This window comes from Cheilinus undulatus, linkage group 9 (assembly GCF_018320785.1).
Source record: "Cheilinus undulatus linkage group 9, ASM1832078v1, whole genome shotgun sequence".
NCBI lineage: Eukaryota > Metazoa > Chordata > Actinopteri > Labriformes > Labridae > Cheilinus > Cheilinus undulatus.
The window spans coordinates 37,125,864-37,146,865 of record NC_054873.1 but is presented as its reverse complement, the minus strand read 5'-3'; the positions used below and the strand labels follow the sequence as shown (position 1 = coordinate 37,146,865).

The following is a 21,002-nucleotide window of genomic DNA, read 5'->3' as shown; positions in this document are numbered from 1 at the left end:
TGGTATCTGACTGCTGACTACTTTGAATGTCGGAGTAAAATATGACGACTGAGTTGTTGTCTATCACACAGCACTCTGCTATACTAGCAGCAGCATTGTTTACAGCACAATGCATGCTACACTGCGGTGCATTCACATGCCAGCAAAAACATCGTAATTTGAATAAGTGTTGTGGATTGGCACCGTCAGTCTCATGTCTGATATAAAAAATAATGTAAATATCAGACCTGATACCCTGAGTGACCAACTTGTTGCAATTGTAATGCATTCAACTTGGGTCATCCCCACCTCTGATGTCCGACTTCAAGATAAATGGAATGAGGTATAAGACGATACAAAATGAGAACAGTTTTAAATGCAAAACAGAGGAATTTTAATGTCAGACAAAAAAAGAAGTAAATTGTGATTAACTATGGGAATTGTGAGATTGTGATTCAAAATTGTTATTGTTCGATGGTTATGATATCAACGTAAAACAGCATCGGTCATATCTGGCAAAATTACATCAGAGGACAGAGCTGTAAAATAAATCCAGTCCACAGGAACAGGATCCATCCTAATTAGCTGAAAGGGCCACGCTGCCACATAGCACAGAGGAGTAAGACATACAGTCTAAATGGATTTTCCCTTGCGCTTGTATTTTAGGACAAGGACAGTAGTCAAATTAATTTCCTAATCAAGCATTAACTTAGCTTTTATTTAGGGAATCTTTCTCCTTACTTGACAAGTATACTGTAAAGGGATCCATTTTATTTTCTTGTGGCTTAAACAATTCAAACAACACCTGTCAGGTGGAAATAGAACAATTAGAGGAAGAGGAAGAGGAACAATCTCAATGCATTTGCCTCAAATGATAATTTGATATATAAATGCAGGAATTCTCCTTTAAGAGAGGTGTCTCCTTCTCTGACGAAACAGTGTCTATTCCTGTCTCCACTGAGGAGCAGAAGGGAGGGAAGGAGACAGGCTGCTCCTCCTCTACCCTCCTCACTCCCCACAGACCCACAACCTCATGAATCAGTAATTTCTCATGGAGGATGCTGAGGCTCACAGATGAGTTGCAGTGACGCTGATATTCATGCACTTTTGTTTGACACCAAAGTATGAGATCTGATTGGTTGTTGTTGTCTGACAGAGAGAAAATCCAACATCCTGGTTTCTTTTGACCACATAAATCCCAGCAGGTTTCTGCTTATAAATAATGCTTCAGTCTTGTGGACATGGTTGAGGAGGGATAACAGCTCACAAAACATTACGAAGCAGACAATTATCAGGTATAAATGGGAAACCAGAAAATCAGACCATGATTCAGTACAATAAAATGTGACAGATAGCACAAGTATGAAAAATAAAGTTAGGAAAAGACTTTATTCCTATTTCACTAAACTCAAATGTATTTACAAGGTTAAACTAACTGAAAAGAAATAAACCGACAGAAACACTCTCGTAATCCTCTAAAGTAAGAAAAAGTTGCTGAAGTCAAAATAAAATTAGCATTATTGAAGTCTTAGGGTAACAAGCTAGGTCGACAGTCCCAAGGAAATCAGGTCTATGTGTGTTTGATGAGATGCAGAAAAGCTGCAGAGCCCCGGCGGGGTCATAAATTGGTCAAAATGCTTTTTCAGTAATTAGTATTTCCTTCAGTGTACTCAGGCTGTGGAGGGGGCAGGCACTAAAATTTGGCAGCCCTGCTCAATCTAATCCAATCTAGTTTACAGTGTTGTGCCAGATCAGGCAGATCAGTCTCCAAAATGCCAACCCTTTTGGATCCATGTTTGATAGTTACTGCAGAGTCATCCATCTAGAGCCTTTTCTTTGATGAGGAAAAAGTCTCCAAACATTTTTAGCTCCAGCTAGACAAAGCGTGATAATAGAATCTGTGTTTCCTCTGCAGGCTCGAGCTGATCAACCAGGTTGAAAAACAATATCAGTTTCATCAGTTTTTCATGACTAAAGCTTTGAGTGGCTTTTAAAGGACTGTTATAGATATAAGAAAATAACCAATATCTAAAGGGATTTATAGATACATGTTGGTCTGAATAATTATTTGATGGAAAAAAGGCAAGGCTAAGGAGATAACTGCTTTCAGGAGATACTCTACAGTTAACAAACATTCATTTTAAAAGTTAAAAAAAAAGAATGTAGAATATGAAACATGTTTGGTAACCAGAGCACATTCTGACGTCTTCATATAAAAGGGTTCTAAGGCTGTGGGCTGGATTTGATGGAGTCTGGACGCTGATAGGGTTTTAGATCGAAACCTGATTTCATCCGGGCCTTGTTCTTAACTTTTCAAAACCGGAAAATCAAGACCAGGTACTGTAGTATGACCTTACACCTCAAGTCGATTTGTTTCATGTCTGGAGTGGTTGTGGATCAGTTGGTGTCATTGTCAAACAGAAGGCCAGAACTTGGTTTCCTTCTCCCACAGTCACGTGTTGCTAAGTTTTAAGTTGCTACACTCAAAAATAACCAGTTTCCAGATACGGCTATTTCAAAATAAAGGCAGGTCAACAACATACAGGGCTGCTTTGATTCTTTAAATCATCTTGAACTTATGCCCCTGCCCATCGTTTTCCAGCCTTGAATAGTAAAAAGAGGTAGTGGTGAAATCTTCACCTACAAAATGGGACAATCCTTCAAGTTCATGGTGAATGTGGTTTAGTAGGTAGAGTTGTCTCACAACCAGAAATTATGAGTTCAATCCCCAGTGCCTTCAGTCACAAGTCCGTAGACAAAACATTTACCCCAAATTTCCTCCCATTGCTGTATCAGTGGTAAATGAATATGAATGGGATTAGTTAATACTGATGGCCTCTCTCCAGCGCCCTCTGCTATCACTGTCTGAATGTGTACTGAATGGATGTGAACTGGTAGGTGTGACCTGCAGCGTAAAAGTGCTTTGAGTTGTCGGATGACTGGAAAAGTGCTATACAAGACCATTTAGCATCTTACCATATACATGTCAATGTGACCTTGGGCAAGACACCAAAAAGTGCTTTGAGTTTTGGGCTAACCAGAAAAGGGCTATGCATGCTCCAAAAGTCCTTTAAGTCAAATTACTGGTATACAAATCATTGTCAAAGTTTTTGATTATGATTCAATTGCCTTTCAATACCTATTTTTACTTTTAATTAACATTAATAGTTAATAAAGGGATATTTTGGGATTGTTGAAGTTGTGTCGTATGAGGTACTATGTTACAGTAGTGGCATTTTGTGGTGTCTTTCTGACTGAACTTGTGCAATGCTTCACTGACACACCTAACAGAGTGAAACATACATTTATATCAGAGCTAAGAAGAGTCTAACAGTCCTCTTGTTTGTAAAGCCAATCTTTTAATGGACCAAGCTTTGCAGGAGACATGGAGAGGTTAATTATAACAACGTGACTTTTCCAGTACAATGCAGTTACAAATTTACAAGTGTAAGGTCACAGTTAGTTACATCTTCTATGTCATTCTCTTGAAAATGCCTGGTTCAGCTCCTGCTGCACATCTGCAGACTGTATCTCCCTCAGGACACTCAGATGTTCCTGTTTCCTCCTGCATGGACTATGAAGGGAATAAAGGAAAATAAGGGGAGATTTACTGAGATACTTGAATCAATTCCTTGTAAATAAAAATTATTATTTCTTAATCAAACAAATCATTAATCGAAGTGTTTATTGTGGTTAATAAAGCCATCAGGTTCAAAGTATTGGTATATAGAGGAGATTTCAAGACTACAGGCCAGAGATGGGGACTTGAGTCCACAACTTGGACTCGAGTTTCACTTAAGTCGCACACATCAGTGACTTGAGACTTGACTTGGACTCTTGATTTTGGACAGGCTTTGGTTTTAATTTTTCCATCATGATCTCTTGTCCCCTGTTATTTTTTGCCCCTTTCCTCCTCTTCCGTTTGACAGTTCGTGCTTCTATTACGCAGCACCAATGACTGCTCTCCTCTCTACCTTGTCTTCTTTCATGCTGCTTAACGGTGACACACAAACGGGACGCTCACACACACCTACTCTGAAGCGCACACTAACATGTTGGTAGTACAGACTTCAAGCTTCAGTCTTTTGAGGGCAAACGTTTCAGAATACCTAAACTCTTTTCTCCTTCATTAAAGCTCCTGTCTGACCATGGAGGATCAGCGTCAGCGCTGTTTGTGTGTGCGCTCCAGCTGTGTGTGTCTGTGCGGCCCGCGAGAATACACAATGTTAAAATGCTATTTGGTTAATATTCCCTTAATATCATATGTGTATGGGGAGTATATTAATGCTGGAATCTCTGCGTTGCCGCTTATTGATCATGAACGGACATAAAAGACGATAGGAACATTAAAACTTGAAATACGGTTCATGTAGGCAGCAAGAAGCAGAGACAGATGGATATGAGGCTGTAACAGATAAATTAGTAACAGGAGTCCAGGAGATTTCAGCTGAATAAAATAAAAATTAGCTTGATTTTATCCATATAAAGAAATTTACACCATAAATGTTGACAGAAGTTTCTTAAGGAGAATGGAGGGAGAAATACTCAGCATAGTCTGTTGAAGATCTGCTCACTGAGTTTTTTTTTTTTATTTTATACATACATATATATATATATATATATATAAAATTAGGTTTTACAAAGCAAAGTATCAAGCAGTTACACATACCCACTGACAATTAGCAAGCAGCCAACATAAAACAGGCAGTTTAAAAAAAGGTAACAATAACTTAGAAAAAAAAAAAGAGAAAAAGGGGGAAAATAGTAAAAAAAAGGAATTATAACAGAAAGAACAAGAAAAAAACAAGACAAAACAAACAAACAAACAAACAAACAAACAAACAAACATGCTTCTCAAAGATCTCTCTTTGCACCACATTGTAACAGTAGGAGGTCTATCTTTGATCCATTTCAACAAAATACATTTTCTTGCCAAAAGCAGTAGTTTGTCCAGTAGTTTGAATTTAAGAGAGGGAAGTTACAGATCTTTAGAGGGAAGACCAAACAAGAAGAGCCCAGAGTTTTTCTTTATTTCAGTTTTGAAAATGCCATTAAGTTCTTTAGTTACACAGTTTCAAAACTGTGAAATGTATTTAGAGTGCCAGAAAAGATGGATGTAGTCCCCTGTTTTTCTTTCAAATTTCAAACACAAAGGAGATAAACTTGGATCCATCTTGTTTCAGATATTCAGTGTTGTATGTAACCGATGGTGGATTTTGAATTGAATTTCTCTCATTCTGTTACAGGAAAAACAGTTTTGATGCAGTCAACAGCTTCTTGCCAGTCGTCATCTATGTATTCACTGTCAAATTCCCTTTCCCATTTGTGGTGAATATTATATAGACTAGTAGGGCAAATGTAAAAGACAGTAGAAAGAGGAGATAAAATGAGAGGAGCTCTTACAGTTCATTAGAAAGGACTCTAGAGGACTTAGTGTAGGGGTATCGAGGCTTGGAAGACTCTGTTCATTAACAAAGTGACGCATCTGTAGGAACCGAAAAAATGTTTTTAGGTAGGCCATATTGAAATTGTAGCTGACAGAAAGACATAAGCTGATGATGATGTGTTTCATCTTATAGCAGAGGTACATATGATACATAGCAAATACACTCCCAACAACAGAACTGTGGTTCTAAACTTTGAGCTTTTGGCATCCTAACCCTTACCATAACCCTAAACAAAAGTTTAACCTGACTTTATTCAGAAAGTTTCAGCGTTTATTTCCATTCTGAGACATACGGCGTCTCAGATGATGATCATGGGAGAGGATGTCAGAGATGTGCAGTTTGCAGGCGGACCCTTCTCAAATATTCATCACCCAGTTACTTTTTTTTTTTTTTTACTTTTCAAAGGTTCTGTCCAAAGAAAGTCTATGAGCTTTTGTGCAAACAGATATGAAATACTGGGAAATACATGCCATGGATATGAAACAGTCTGGTATTTTAGGTTAGTTTGTTGTTTATTGTAGAGATGGATGTTTTTATTCGAGTTTTTTAAAGTCTTGGCTTTCAACTGAAAAAAAAAATTGTAACTGAAATCCTTTTTTCCCCTGTCATATGATAATTTTTTATCATTTAACCACATAAAGTATTTGGGTCTAAGTTGTTTGAAATTGTAGCTCCCAACAGTAATCTCCAATATCACAAATTTGGGGTGCATAAAAACATCTGTCTTGAAGGAACCTTTGCTTTACAAGTTTGTGCTGGACATCCCATGTCCTCCAAACCAATGGAGCAGTAGAAACATCTCTTCAGTGCATATGTTTGCATTTTTACTTTTTAAAATATTTTCTGCTCTTCAAAAAATATGCTCCTGCTATCAAGTTTTTAATTTTAGATCAGTTCAAAAAGGATTATGGAATCAACAATCCCCTTAGCCACACTGAAGATACCCATGCGTCGTCACAATGCACATTATATAAAATAGCCACGTAATCCATGGACATAAAACATGATGACATGATAAATGAGGTCTGAGCTATCAGCCTCTGAAAGATTACATGTGTCAGATATTAGAACATTTCAATCAGTTTAAACATGGTCTTTTTTAAAACACTGCTATAGCCAGAAACATGATTTCATATCACTGATAACACTGACTGATGTCTGAACAAACATTCAACCAGAAACAGATCAGCCTTCATGCCAACAGGAAATGGTTCCAAGTGAGTGGAGTCAACATGTTCAGGCGTTTTAAAAACCTAGAATAATATTTTTGCCACTGTGAGACGTTAAGAGATAATGAGCTGTGATATTTTTATGTGGTGTGGATGAGTGTAGGGAAGAGTGTTCCTCCTGCCTGTGGACTGACGGGCTGATCATGTTTGATGTAATCCTCTGCCATCAGATTTGTGCTGCGCTGCCAAAGTGTGCCACCGGGATTAAGCATCTTTCCTATCCTATAAATGTGTGTGTGTGCGTGTGTGTGTGTGAGGGTGGACGTGTATGTCTTTCTACTCCTGATCTACTGACTGCGGATCACCCACACATCAAACCAACTGGAGTCTCTGGTGGACGGGGGGATTAAGGTCAGCGGGTTTGAACCATGTGCCTTTGTTGGTGGGGGTGGTCTTTGACCAAGTAGTGATGGATGTCTGACATATTTTTTAATGAATTTATGGAAGATATGACCAAGAGGAAGTAGATAGGTAATGAATAGTAGGTGGCCTAGGACTGAACCCTGGGGAATGCAAGTAGAGACTGGGAAAGGGAGGGATTTGAATGATTTGAGTTGTATGAACTGAGTGGAACCAGAGAGATATGAATCTGTCCTAACAACAATCAAAAGTAACAGCGACAGTATTTGTTTAGAATTTATACCTCTTGTTCGTTTATCAAGGTCAACATGTCACACCACAGCCATTCTTACACTCTGCAGTAAAGCCAGACTTTCTATTTGCATGCTCATTTTGTGGTTGTTCTTCTTTTGCAGCTGAGACATGCTCAGTCCAGCCTCCTGATGGTCTTTTTCTTCTTAGACTTGTTTGCATTTAAAGGAGTAGCAGGGGTAGTTAGACAGCTAGTTTCCAGTGGTAGAGCTCCTTTCAGTCATAGCAGCTGCCTGATTCTGATTGGCTGATCTTGAATTGAAGGACTGGCAGATAGACTGCAGAGTGTTATATGCAGTGAGAAATATAATCTATGAACATGTTTAGAATACTTTGTCACAAATAATATTATCAGTTGTTGTACCATTTTCCTTCCAAGTTTCCATCACCACCCTGGCACCCTCTGGTACCCCGGTCACCAGAGGGTGCCAGGGTGGTGACCCCATGGGGGGTCAGGAACCCCGTTTTGAAAACACTGGTAAACATGCAACAATTGACTATATAAATCATTAATCAACTTTTGCATAATTACTTCTATTTTTCTCTTTGTTTAAGTGTGGACTGATACAGTCAAAGGCTTTGTCTAGGTCTATGCAGAATGAGAGCATGGCTCCAAATATATGTTGTTAATAAAGCAAAAGACCCTTAGTCAGGCTGACTTCAGCAACACTAAAATATATTAGCATACCTGCCCAGTCAGTGCTGCCAGACTGAAAACTTGTTTGGCAGTGATGACTACAAATCCCTTAATTACCTCCACCAAGGAGGTTATGTGATCAGCAGGGTTTGTTCGTTTGTTTGTTAGTTAGTTAGTTAGTTAGTTTATTTGTTTGTTAGCAACATAACTCAAATAGTTATGGATGGATTTTGATGAAATTTTCAGGAAATGTCAGAAATGGCATAAGGAATAAGTGATTAAATTTTGGGAGTGATCCTGATCACCGTCTGGATCCAGGAATTTTTTTAAACGATTTGTTACTTTTGGGAGATAGGGCTAATGGTGGAGGTCTGCGCTCTCCGAGTGTTTTTGTAGTTCATGTTTGCAGTTCTCTCTCTGGGGATGGTAAAAAATACATTTGTTCTTCTTTCTGTCATAGTTAAAAAAAAAGGTGAACAACTTTTTTTCAGTATCTTAATATACTATACTTTAATTAAGCCAGAAACCCTGGAAAATATGAACCATTGAAATACGATTTGTTTTTGTTCTTCCTATCTCAACAATACAGCTGACACTAAACATGATTCACTATTGACTTATAAATAATTCTTCATTTTCCTCTTTGGGCCTGAGGCTCAGTTAACACCAGAAACATCAGGAAACATCTGCGTGTGAGCGTGTCTGTGTTTATGAGTGCATATTCCTCTAAGCATATAACACTAATGAGTACACAAAGGTGCTTCATTTAGCCCAACTTTAGCAGTCTGCACTAAACAAAAGATCTATCCATAATGAAAGACCGGCTGAATATCCCAGCTGACCAGAAAAATGGCAACCATAAAAAATCCACCAAATCCCATCATATCATTTGTTGGCCTTTTCATTTATGAAATGGCTAAAATAAAAAAAAACATAATTCCCATTACATTAATTTACATTTCTTGTAATGAAGTTGTGATATTGACCTACATTTTAGTTGTTATCTTGGATTTACCATAAAAAAATCTAGTAGCTAGTGGATCAGACACTAGCAAAAATAAGAAGCTACTGGAGTCATACATGAGCTTACAGTGATGCCCTCAGTTATTGATAATTGCAGCCTGAACACATTTAAGTTTTTCCTGAAAAAACACAAGACCATACAACACTTATAGACAGCTTTATGAATCTGACCTGTGCGGTTGTTTATGAGGATTGCCAGGACTGTCAGCTGATTTGCCAAACTTGAAACAGATCACTTTCTGGCACTTACTGTAAAGTCTGTGTCTGCACTTTCTGTCAGTGGTCTGACCCAGCCTTTCACAACAGGGGTGCAGTGGCAAACTGAGGAGCCTTCTGGCATTATCAGGGGTACCTTAAAAGCATTATCAAACCAAGAATTATCATAAGCACGCAGATGATCAGCCATCCCTGCACAAAAATTAACGTAGTGAGACACACATGATTTTAAGGTCCACACGACCACGGTGCATTCTCATCCAAGGTATTTAAACAGATTTACAAGAGCGCTTTTGAGATTTATTTTATTCATTCTATTACTGCAGGTCTAATCCAGGATTAAAGTATGTATAGACTTGTTTTAGAAGTAGTTACACAAGCTGTGGCTTGTTTTAACTTCTTTAGCATTTGCTAAAGCTGACATAGCTACATACGTAACATTACTACATAAGCCAATGTAGCTAAATTAGCTTTAGTAATGCTAAAAGCTCATATAGCTATGTGGATAACATATCTACGTAGCTTATAAAGTTGCTTTGTGAGCTTAGTATTGGCTACGTTAGCTATGTAGTTATGTTAGCTTTGTTAACATTATAAGAAGACTGTTTACTCAGCTTCATTAAACATTTAGTAATCAGGGTTTTCAGGCCAGGTTTGAACTTTTTTTTTCTTTTTTGACTTTTGGTATCCTAACCATTACCTAAACTCTTACCCTTAGGATTGCCAACTCCCATTTTTTAAATTTAAACATAAGGAACAGGGCACTGGTACCGAGCATCCAAGGGGCAACAACTCTAAAAACAATTTTCATTGGTCAATGAGAACAGGCATAGTGGAAACTTGATGCTTCTCAATGGTCAATGAAAAGCACTGCACATTCCAACCACAGAGACAACAACAGCTGTGATGATTTCATTAGAATAAAAACTATCACTGAGGTATACAGAGGCTCAGATGAATGGTCTGTGATCATGGCTGTCAGAGATGTACGGTCTGAAGCCAGACTGTCTTGCACGAGTGACATAAGATACTTCAACGTTTTTAGGAGTGCCCAGACAGAAAAAAGGTTAAGAAAGGCCCGTGGACCACTCTTGCCCTCTGGATTTGTTTCACAACAAAGCAAAGGCTAGTAAAATGCAGCCAAAAGCAGCTGAATCATGAGATCACAACATGTTACTCTGCCTGTGTGGGGTTTATTTGTTGCTCATTTGCTTCCTGTTTTGTATCATTTGATAATGTGATAGGAAAAACAAATGATAATCTTTACCTATAGGGTTTTATTCTGAAATTGACTAGAGACTTTCTGTGTTTGACTTCCTGTTTTGGTCAGTCTGGTTTTTTGAGTCTGATGCATTCTGAAGTGGGCTCAGCTGAAAATAAACTCAGCATGTATCTCAAGTTGATTAGGGTGGAGTTCTTCTGGCAAGAGCCAGAGACTGACTGCAGTGCGTGCTGTAGATATACTCAGATTGATTAAGTGGGCCTTCCTGCTGGCCCTAGAAAGCTTTACACCCCACTTGTGTGCGGCCTTGTACAGAAGCACATTGCATTATTAGTTTGTAAAATTCTGGGGCCTGGTTTGGGGGTTTAAATTATGGTAGATATTTGCCAGTAGAATATAAGCCAAAGGATCATCTGATCCTTGATCTTTCATTATTCACTTTGTTTAAAGTTTATTTTTGGTCTTAGCTCTGCAAAAGGGCCTCTATAACAAAAATCTGACCAGATTTGATGAAATATGGGAGATGTTTATGAAGAGAAATAAGCAAGGAGGTGACAATGAGCTCTGGCTTTCTTTCTCCTGTTTGCTTTTTCTTCCTCATCAGTGCATAAATCTGTTGAATAACATTAAATGTTTCAAAAGAAAGAAAGAAAGAAAGAAAGAAAGAAAGAAAGAAAGAAAGAAAGGATGCATGCAGAGGGTCAACATTACACAATAAGTGTTTGAAGCTGCAGGACTGTACAGAAAGCATCTCATCAAGCATCTCTGCTCTCTAAGTCAACACATCTGTCACTCCCCTGCTCCACCTCCTCCTCTCTCCATCCCTCCCTCCCTTTCTGCCTCCTTCCACCCATCCATCCCCCTCCCATTGGCTACCCATATGTCTCTTTCATCCCCCCATCTCCCCCGTCCCTGCCCCAACACGTTCTCTCTCCCCCGTCAGTCAGCAGAATGGCACGTTCTTACACATACTGCAGTACAGAGGCGGGCTGTACCAATGTGCATGTGGTGGGTGGGTGGGTGGCAGCAGGGAGGGGTGCTGCAGAGAGAGAGAGGGGAGGCTGGCACTTTCCTTTTCTCTTCTAATCCCTCAGTCCTGTCTTTCTCCCTCTCTCCCTCTCTCTTGTTCTGTGTCTGCATGCACTCGGAGGAACTTCGGAGAAAAATTTAGGGATTTTTTTTGTGAAGCTGGGACACCATTAATTGGATGTAAATTTCAGTTTGGACCAGTTTTGGTAAGAGGAGGTTTTTGTTATACTGTTATAGTTGTTTTTTTTATGTATTTGACATTGAAAAATCTGTGGTGTGCATTGAAAGTAAATGACTCTTTGCATAAATAGCATTTCTTTGCTGCAGTACTACCCTTCTATTTGATTGCATTTGCAAGATTTTGGATATGTTACATTTACACAGAGTTTGTCTTTTCTTCTATGGCTTAGATAAGTAAACTACTTATGAATAATACAACAACAAAGGTACTTCTGAGTGTAGTTTTAGACATAGAAGGATGAATGTGGCACATTTTCTATCTGAAGTCAAGCAGAGCAGACATCAGAACTTTTACTGTAGGAGTTAATCACAGTTGTATTTAAACACACTGTACGGTATTTCACACACCATAAAACTCACACTCTAGTCCTCAAAGAGGAAGTACAGAGTCAAGAGCAAGGTGCAAAGTGAATTGGGACATGAATCTATTAATAACAAGCATGATGCACGAAAGCTCTCTTTTCAGCAGGGATTGCTCGCCAAAGGCATTATGTAAGCAATGCACACAAACTGATGCACACAGACACACATCTCATGTTACACTTCTTTCTCTGGCCATATGTATACTCCATTTAATAGCGCAAGTGCTCAAACAAAGGGTTGAAGACTTTTTCTGCTACTGTTGACTCATCTGCTGTGTAACATGAAGCTTATGTCAAAAGGTGATTGTTCAGCAGCAGATCAAACCAGGCTGTCGTGTCTGCAGGCTCTTTTCTGTCCATTTCTGAGCGGTGGCAAAGCTGCTTGTGCAGCAGTGGGTGTAAATCTCTGAAGTTGAGTGTATGACATTGATATCTTACCTCCTTATCAGTTTTACGCTTTTTTTTAGACCCTCTGAGCTCTCAGCTATTTTTTAGCCATGTTGTTTTGCCTGGACTTTTTGTCTTGCTTGTTAAACATCAGCCCTGTGGTGCACAGTCAAGCTCTAAACATCGTTTTGTTTTAAGGACAAGCTGGGCTTTAAGAATATGTGTGCCACTGTAATGTCACTGGAATTTAAAAAAAAAAGTTATGGGACTATAAAACCCGAAGAAAAAAACTGAACAGAAATTAAAACTCAAAGATTTTTATGTGTGACACACAGTAAACAATAATGACTAAGACTTTTTGTATAACTTGTTCTCCCATCTCTTGGGACCAAAAAGGGAAAAGAACATTCTATGTCAAAAATTCATGAAATTATTCACCTATTTACAAAAAAATTCCTTGTGCTTCTTAGTATTGGCTCTATTTATTCCATAAGTCATAGCAGTTCATCTCTCCAGAGATCCAGAAGGACAGATCAGAGTCTCCTTTTCTCCATTATGAGCTATTCAGGCCGTCTCCACCAAGATTTAAGTGTTAAGACAAAAAAGAGATTTCAATGGGACTAACCTGGTTAAATAAAGGCTAAATAAAATAAAATAAAAGACATGCTCAGTTTGACAAAGCATGACGCGACAACATAACAGTCACAAAAGAGTTCAGAACATCATCTAAAGACCAGCAGGCCTCACTTGACTCAGTTAAGGTCAGTGTTCATGATTCAACAATAAGAAAGAGACTGGGAAAAAATAGCATCCATAGGTGAGCTCATGGGGGTAGTTTGGTGGTCTGGGGCTACTTTTCTGATAAAGACCTGAACGATTTGCTGTAACTGATGGACCCATGAATTCTGCTCTTTACCAAACAATCCTGCAGGAGAACGTCCAGCCATCAGTCCATGACCTCAAGCTCAAGCACACTTGAGTGAAGCGGCAGGACAATGGTTTAAAACGTACCAGCAAGACCACCTCTGAATGGCTTAAAAGAAAAAAAAAAAGATTATGTAGTGAGATGTTGTAGCATGACCTTAAACAGGCCATTCATGCTTGAAAACCCTCCAGTGTGGCCGAACTAAAACAATTCTGCAAAGAAGAATGGACCAAAAAGTCCTCCACAGTGAGGTGAAAGACTTACTGCCAATCATCACAAACACTTGCTTGTAGTTTGTTTCTGTCAAGGCTGGCATGACCAGTCATTAGATTCATGAGGTAATAATTTTTTCCACATAGGACAGGTAGGTTTGAAACATTTAGGAGTGACAAATATGCACTTTTTAAACATGTTTGCTTTTGTTCAATATTTTTTCCATCTAAGGTTCAAACCTCAACATTTTTGTTTCAGTGATGAAGTGGTTGACACTTTTGGGAGATCTGAGACATGATTTCAATTGAGGATGTGTGGATGGTTCCTTAGGCTAGACCTGTTAAGAACGACTTCTCTAAGAGACATTTTAATAATAATAATAATAATAATAATAATAATTATTATTATTATTATTATAATAATTCCATTTTGATTGTTTTAAAGAAAAATTGTCAAACAAGAGAAGCAGAAATGATCCAGAGGGGAAGAAACAACTTCACGTCACAACAAGCAGCTTCAAGTCCTATTAGACAAAAATGTTGGTATAGGGGCAAACTTACTGGGTATAAGCAAAGTTTTTTCTACAGTCATCATCAACATCATCAGAAGTGACCAGCTGATGTTATCAGCATGAATATTTTACACCAGTGGTTCACACCTAGGACCCACTGCCACCCTCCTAATGAGAAATTACAACCCCTACATCCAAAAAATGTTAACCACTTAAATGTATGCCATGAAATAAACTGTAGTGGAACAAAGCATGTCACTGAAAAAGAGACAGGACAAAACAAACATCAAACATTTAGCATCACAGAAGCCCTGAAAGAAATGGAAGCATTTTTTTTACACTATTTTCAGTGATGCACATTTTGGTTTATTTTTAGAGTTCTTGACAACTGAGCAATTAATCATGGGAAAATAAGCTTTGTTATTACGTGATAATGTGATAATAAGTCAAGATATTGATAAAACAACCAAAATGAACTTGTTATCACTGCAAAACTGAAGAATATATGTATATATATGTATATAGATGTTTGTCTGGTTCCATACATCATGGAGTTAAAATGTGCCATGACATGACGAGTCCACTTTTTCACAATTTTGTAACTTAAAAAAAAGTACATTGGCCAAAGTGCTGAAAAATCAAGAAAAAATAAATTGTGATAAAAGACTGTCTGCAAAAAAAGAAAATGAATTAAAGTGATGAATGAGAATATGACCTAAAACAATTAAGAGAAAAGATAACCCATTAAATGTAATGATAAAAAACATCTGGTTAACATTAAACCAAAAAAAATGCCCCAGGACCCAATGATTGGCTCTGATCCATCAGTTCAGAACAGCTGTTCCAAGCCACATCAACATTATCCCCGGCGTCATCGTCATTTACATCATCATCATCATCATCATCGTCTTCAGTAACATCTCCAACACATCAGTAGCATCAAGAGCATTGATTGTAGATCTTCACGAGTCTTGAGCCTTGCCTTAAAGTCTCTCAAGGATTCTGAAGATCAGTTAGCATTTGGTATCGGTCCAGTACCAGGGGACTACAAAGGATATGAGTCTAGTTCTCAACTTAGGTTCAGGAGGAGCTGTTTTTGTTGCTCTTGGTTGGCAAGCAACAGGTTTTTGAATTTGAAGCCAGATGAGGGAGGCGAACAGTGGAGTCTCCAGTGCTGTTTTGGTTTGGTTGAAGACCAATCATGCTGCTTCATTCTGAATTATTTTCAAAGGTCTGAATGTGCATGCACAGAGGCCTGCCAGTAAGGAGCTGCAGTAGTGAAAGAGTGATTTTAGAGCCTGTAAGGAGCTGTGTTGCATTCTTTTCAATCCAAACAAACAGTCATGCACTAGTAACTGTGAGGGCTCTTTGTTTCAGAACAAATTTTCATGCCATTTTACATCACCAAAAACATCATAGCATACTGGCATGCATGTGCCAGTGTGAGCAGGCACACATACACTCACTGGTGAGGGCTATCACTGCCTGCGGCATTGCTAGGATTCCTTAAATTAGCAGCAATAGCATCATCAAATGCCAACTCTGGCTGCACAAGAGCAAGTAGCACAGCAGTGAGTCATATTGATTTCATGAACACAAGTCGAGTTGATGGTGATAGGTTTCATCTGTAAAGGGTCATGTCACAGATGCTGAATCAATGAGTGACATGCCGTAACTGATGAAATCAATCAGCAGGATGTTTGCAGTTATTTTAGGTCTACCATCTGAAATCATGTTCATGATGTGGCATGAAAAATGTATGAAGATTTAGTGATGGAGAATGTCATAAACAGGTAAAGAAGAGAGAAAAGGTACGAGAAAAGAGGTTAAGTGGTCAAAATAATGTTATAGGAAGGATGATTAAAGTGAACACATGGAAACAGAAACTGATACATGTGATCTTGGACTAAGAGGTAACTGTTATACTGAATCACACACTGTTAAATCATAAGCAGGAAAAGAATAGCTAAATACCAGTCTGAATTATTTTCATATGCTATGTTCAAAAATAGTTTGATTTAAATGTCTTTATATTCATAACCTCATCATGTCATTTTAGTTGCTCCTGCTATAGACACCAAACAAAACTCTGATGAAATGTCTTCAGCGGTTTCAGGCTTTGCAACTCTGTAAAGCTACTCCGTAGAAATCTCCAAATATGACTTTATCGACTCAAAAAAGAAAAACACTGATTGGCTGATTGGATAGACATTCCTGTCTTATGTTACCTCATTTGTTATGCAAATATCAATTTTAGCCTGAGGCACCTCCTAAACACCTGACATACAATAAAACATGTCTGCTACAATTACTAACAGACAAGTTTTGTGTTTGATAATGTGGTTTATGAATGGAGCCTAAAATGTTGCAAGTTAGCAGTAGCTTGTGAATGTGTGAAGATTTGAGTGCGTTTATGGACTCAAGGAACTTACACTTTCATGTTTTATTCTGATTATTTTCTTTATCCTGTTCAGTCATAACATGCTATATATTCTTGTATAAGGGCACCTATAGGGTTTTAGTAGGTATGTTTGTGATTAACTTCACACAGGCACTTTGAGGGTTGCTGAGCGGTCTTCTTCACAATTTGGCATGAGACATTCAGTAGACCGAGATGTCTGTCAGCATGCTGCCATGCTGAGCTGATATGCTTGTTTTTGTGTATTTTCAGGTGAGCAAAAGGGACAAAACTATGCATAAATGTTGCTAAAAAAAGATGTAAAAACGAGTGTCAACATTGCACAGTCTTCTTTGAGTGAAAATAAGTCACATTATATTGAAGATTGCACCAGATTTGACAGTCTTCAAAGTGCCACAACTGTCATGAAGTCTTGAAGAAGTCAGTAGTCTAACCACCTGTATCCTGCTTTAATATTTACTTTACAAGAGCTCAGAATATTTTCAGGGTGCCATATTTTATTGTGCGTGTTTGGGTGAGTGTGAAGCATGTCATTGAGTAAACCCAGATGTCTGCAAAGATGCTGCGACACCAAGGTCATGTACTTGAGTTTGTGTGTTTTCAGTGAAGAGATAAGTTTACTTTTAAACCCCTGCACACATGAAAATCCCTGTTTGTGTCCAGGTGTTCAACACAGCTCACATTAGACAGTGATGGGCCATCTGGACGCCCTCTACAGTTATTAGGAGTTTGGATGCAGAAGACAGGTTTTCTTTTTGGGGTTTACTGTGATAGGCTAAACGTTAGCAATGGGCTGAAGTTTTCTTGTGCTGTGCTCTTGGCTCGGCAGGTAAACATTTCAACTAAATGGATAAAGTTACTGTGTACAGGACATCATAATCAATAAATTATACAATATCACCAATTCACTGAAGTTAACTCAAGATACTTTGCAAAAAGGGCAGGTCTAGACCTTACTCTTTGTCATGGCCTTTTATGATGAAGAAAATCATCAATCACATCTTTGCTTGAAGAAACCGAGTGTCTATATTATCAAAACTCAAGGCATAAAAATCTCTCTTCATTTTGTGGTCATGTCCAGGATATTTACTACAGACATCTGTTTGATGGAATTTGTGTATTAAGGACAGGCATACTGCCAGATGTTAAGGTTAAAAGAGTGTCTGTGTTGATCAGCCACTGTCCGTGGTGATTATTGTTACTATAATAATATAATATAGTAATAAAGAAGATGATTGGACAGATTTCATGTCTGTAATCAGGCAAAACCATCTTGCAAAGCTTCAGTCTGAAAATGGACCAGATCAGCGTCATGGGGGGTGAGCAAGGCGGTGGCTGAGTGCAGGGTTCAGTTGTACTAGAATCCAGAAGCACTGGCTACCGCCTGTGTAGCTCAGATGTAGCTATAGTATAGCAGCAGGTTTACCAGAGTTGGGCCACATTTCTTAATTGAATAAAGCAAAGAACAGCACTAAAGGCTTTTCATGAAAGAAAGATGTTTTGACTATCCCCCTGACCTTCTTTGGCAAATGTTTGTGATATCACAAACATTTGTGATAGTTTCTGATGGGGTTTGGTTGAACTGTAAGCCAGAATAATACCAGTATATAGCTAGGCAGAAAGATTTTCTTAGGAGATGTTTTTGGCATTTCTCCCTACTGTCAGCGGCATGAGTTTTATCCACCAACAAGATCCACTCTTCATAGACATGGCAAGCTCAGGTGCCTACCAGAGCCGCAAAATCTACAGTCTTATTTTGTCTTGTTGTACTGACTGGCCCGTAATGAATGTGACAGACAGAGTATTCATCCAATCACCTTCTAAGATTTATTTAAAACTTCCTTCCAAAACCCTTTCTAAGGGATTATTTCCAGATTAATAATAAATATATCCATACAATGGATATATGAAACAGACTATCTGATCACTTCAGAAATGTCTTTAATGAAAATCTAAAGAAAGTAAAATTTTATTCAATCCCCAGTCATCCCCAATGAACCCTAAAATCAGAATTCCAACTTGGAAATTCTGGAGCGTTTAGTGCCCAACGTTACCAACTCATAGTAACTGGAAAGCGGTCTTGAGTTTGATGATATTTCCCTGCTCACATATTGGACTACTGAGCTAAATGCAACGCAATCTACGCCAATCATTGCTGGGTTCTGGAGAAGGTCACCAGTGAACACGGTCACTCTTTAAACCATAACACCAAACCAACAGAAAGGACATAAGACAGCTTTACAAGACATGAGCTAACATAAACAACTTAAAGTACATGTGACCTGCACATGAATGGCTGGATAGGTATTAACTTTGTGTTAAATTTAATAAATTATATTATTTATATTTATTATGTTGTGTTTTATAGAAATGTCTTTCATGTCCCTATTCTGATATCCTACAGCAGAGTAAGACATTTTTTACTCTAACACTAGTCCCTGACCCGCGTCTCTGTATTTCTCTCTATCTTTTTGCTGTCTTTCTTTCAAAAGTCTTCATGAGCAACTTCTTTAATTTACTCATGACCTCTGCCCTAAATTGGTCAATAATGATAATGATAATAACATAAGTTCTGAAGATAATACAGCCGCCTCTTCTTTTCACCTGCTAGCTCATATATAATGCTGCTGCTGTAGCACATAGTGCAGCTTACATCTGCTCCAGTTGGACACAGAACACTGTTGAGAACCCTGTGTATGTGTGGTCTCTTCCTGCTGTAGATAGGAACATGATAAATTATTAATCCTGTCCAAATGACTCTGTAGGTTTCTCTGCAGCTTCCTGTCCTCACATCTCTCACGTGTCAGAGCAGGAATATTATTGTCATTACGCTCACACAGTTTATCACATCAGTTTATAAGAAACATCAATAGGTTGAGAAGGTTGTCATGAAAACAGACTCTCTGCTAAATAGGACATGGAGCCTCTCTGTTGGAGTATAAAAAGCATCTGCACTTCCATTAGGAGAGGAGTGTAGCACTAGTATTTGCTCTGATGTGTCTGTTCACAGGCAGGGGGAATGTAGCCATGAATTGTGCCCTTTGTTCTATTTCTAAGGCTGTATGAATGATTTGGGTCATCAGATGTCTGGATATTAAATTATCATAAAAACAAACTGAGCGAAAGCTAGCAGCAGCTGAGCTATGAGCCACATGCATAAGCCCCTTCAAGGATGATAAAAACAAACAGATTTTTAACATTATCCAGCTGAATTCAACTTCTCACAAATTCTATTGAAAATTTTGAGTTAATGTTGGAGAGGGTAATATCTGTAGATTTTGGTTATGTTGAAACCCTTAACCTGACATGCCAGATGGACTGTTTCAAATATCCAAAGCATTGGATATCTTTCACATTCACCTGGGAAACCTACCATAGAAAGCATTTTGGAAGGGCAGGAGTTTTCAAAATATTCTGGAAGGTGATTTGACTAATGTTCTGTCTGTCACACTCATTATCAGCCCTTCAGAACTACAAGATAAAATGAGGTAGTATGCATGCCCGGCTCTATCTATCGATCTTTCTATCTTTCTCTGGTAGTAACCTAACACACAGAATCTGCTGTATAAACAGTGGAGCTTGTTGGTGGATAGAACTCATGTCGAGGCCAGTCAGGAGAAGTGCAGAATCATCTTCTCTTCCAAGAGAAACTTTCAGTTTGGCTATATACTCTTGTTTCAATAAAGCAACAGACTAGTTCTGATTAAACTAGAAGGGTTTGGCTGTAGAATAAAGATCTCAGATGTCCCCTCTCTCGGACCTCTACCATTAGACGCTCCTGTCAGGACATAAGTGACGTAGTTTGCTGATACAAGGTTTAAGAGGGTTTTTTAATGATTTTTATCCAACATTATTGGATTATGATATATATATAAACAAAGTCTGGCAGTTCCCTTTTGAAATAACCAGACTGCTAATATTACAGACTAAGCAACATTTTACTGATTAAAAAGAAAAAAAGTTTTGATTTCTAATCTGGGATTAAACTATCTATAGCTAGACCAGTTTTAGAAGTAGTTGAGCAAATAGTGGCTCACTAAAGCTTTTTTAGCTTCAGCTAAAGCTAACATAGCTTCACTAGCTGATATTGTAGTAAACGTTACTACCTAAGCCAATGTAGCAATGCTAGCTTTAGCTAAAGCCAACGAAGATGAAGTGACACCTTTTACATACCTACCTCTAAAATGGGTCTAGCTTTAGCATAGCTAGTCTAATGTAGCTAATGCAACTTTGTTTGCTTCAGTTTTAGTTATGTATGTTACCTACGCAGCTTTGGTGGTTAACATGGCTTTGATAGCTTTGCAAGCTTTAAACGCAGCTGTTTTAGCTTTGTAGCTGCATTAGCTACACAGTATAGATGATGAAGCTTTGTCAGCTCTAACCTTGGCTGTTTTAGCTGCATTAGTGTTAAGCAGACTGTTATCCCTGCTTTATTAAATGTTTTGTATATATGTTTTGCAGGTCAGGTTTCAGACATTTTTGTCTGCAAGAGCCTGCATCTGACATCTGTAG

The 21,002-nt window shown here is 38.3% G+C and overlaps 1 protein-coding gene across 2 annotated transcripts in view; it reads left to right on the top strand.

The window, feature by feature from the left end:
• LOC121515723 (synaptic vesicle glycoprotein 2B-like) overlaps positions 1–21,002 on the top strand; it is a 76,303-nt gene that overhangs the window by 6,359 nt on the left and 48,942 nt on the right. The window contains exon 1 of one of the 2 annotated variants that reach the window (XM_041796653.1): positions 11,530–11,639. The exons of the other annotated variant lie outside the window; for it this stretch is intronic. The gene's annotated coding sequence lies outside the window, so the exon portion shown is untranslated. Of the gene's footprint in view, positions 1–11,529; positions 11,640–21,002 lie in introns of those variants that run through there. 2 annotated transcript variants of the gene reach the window in all.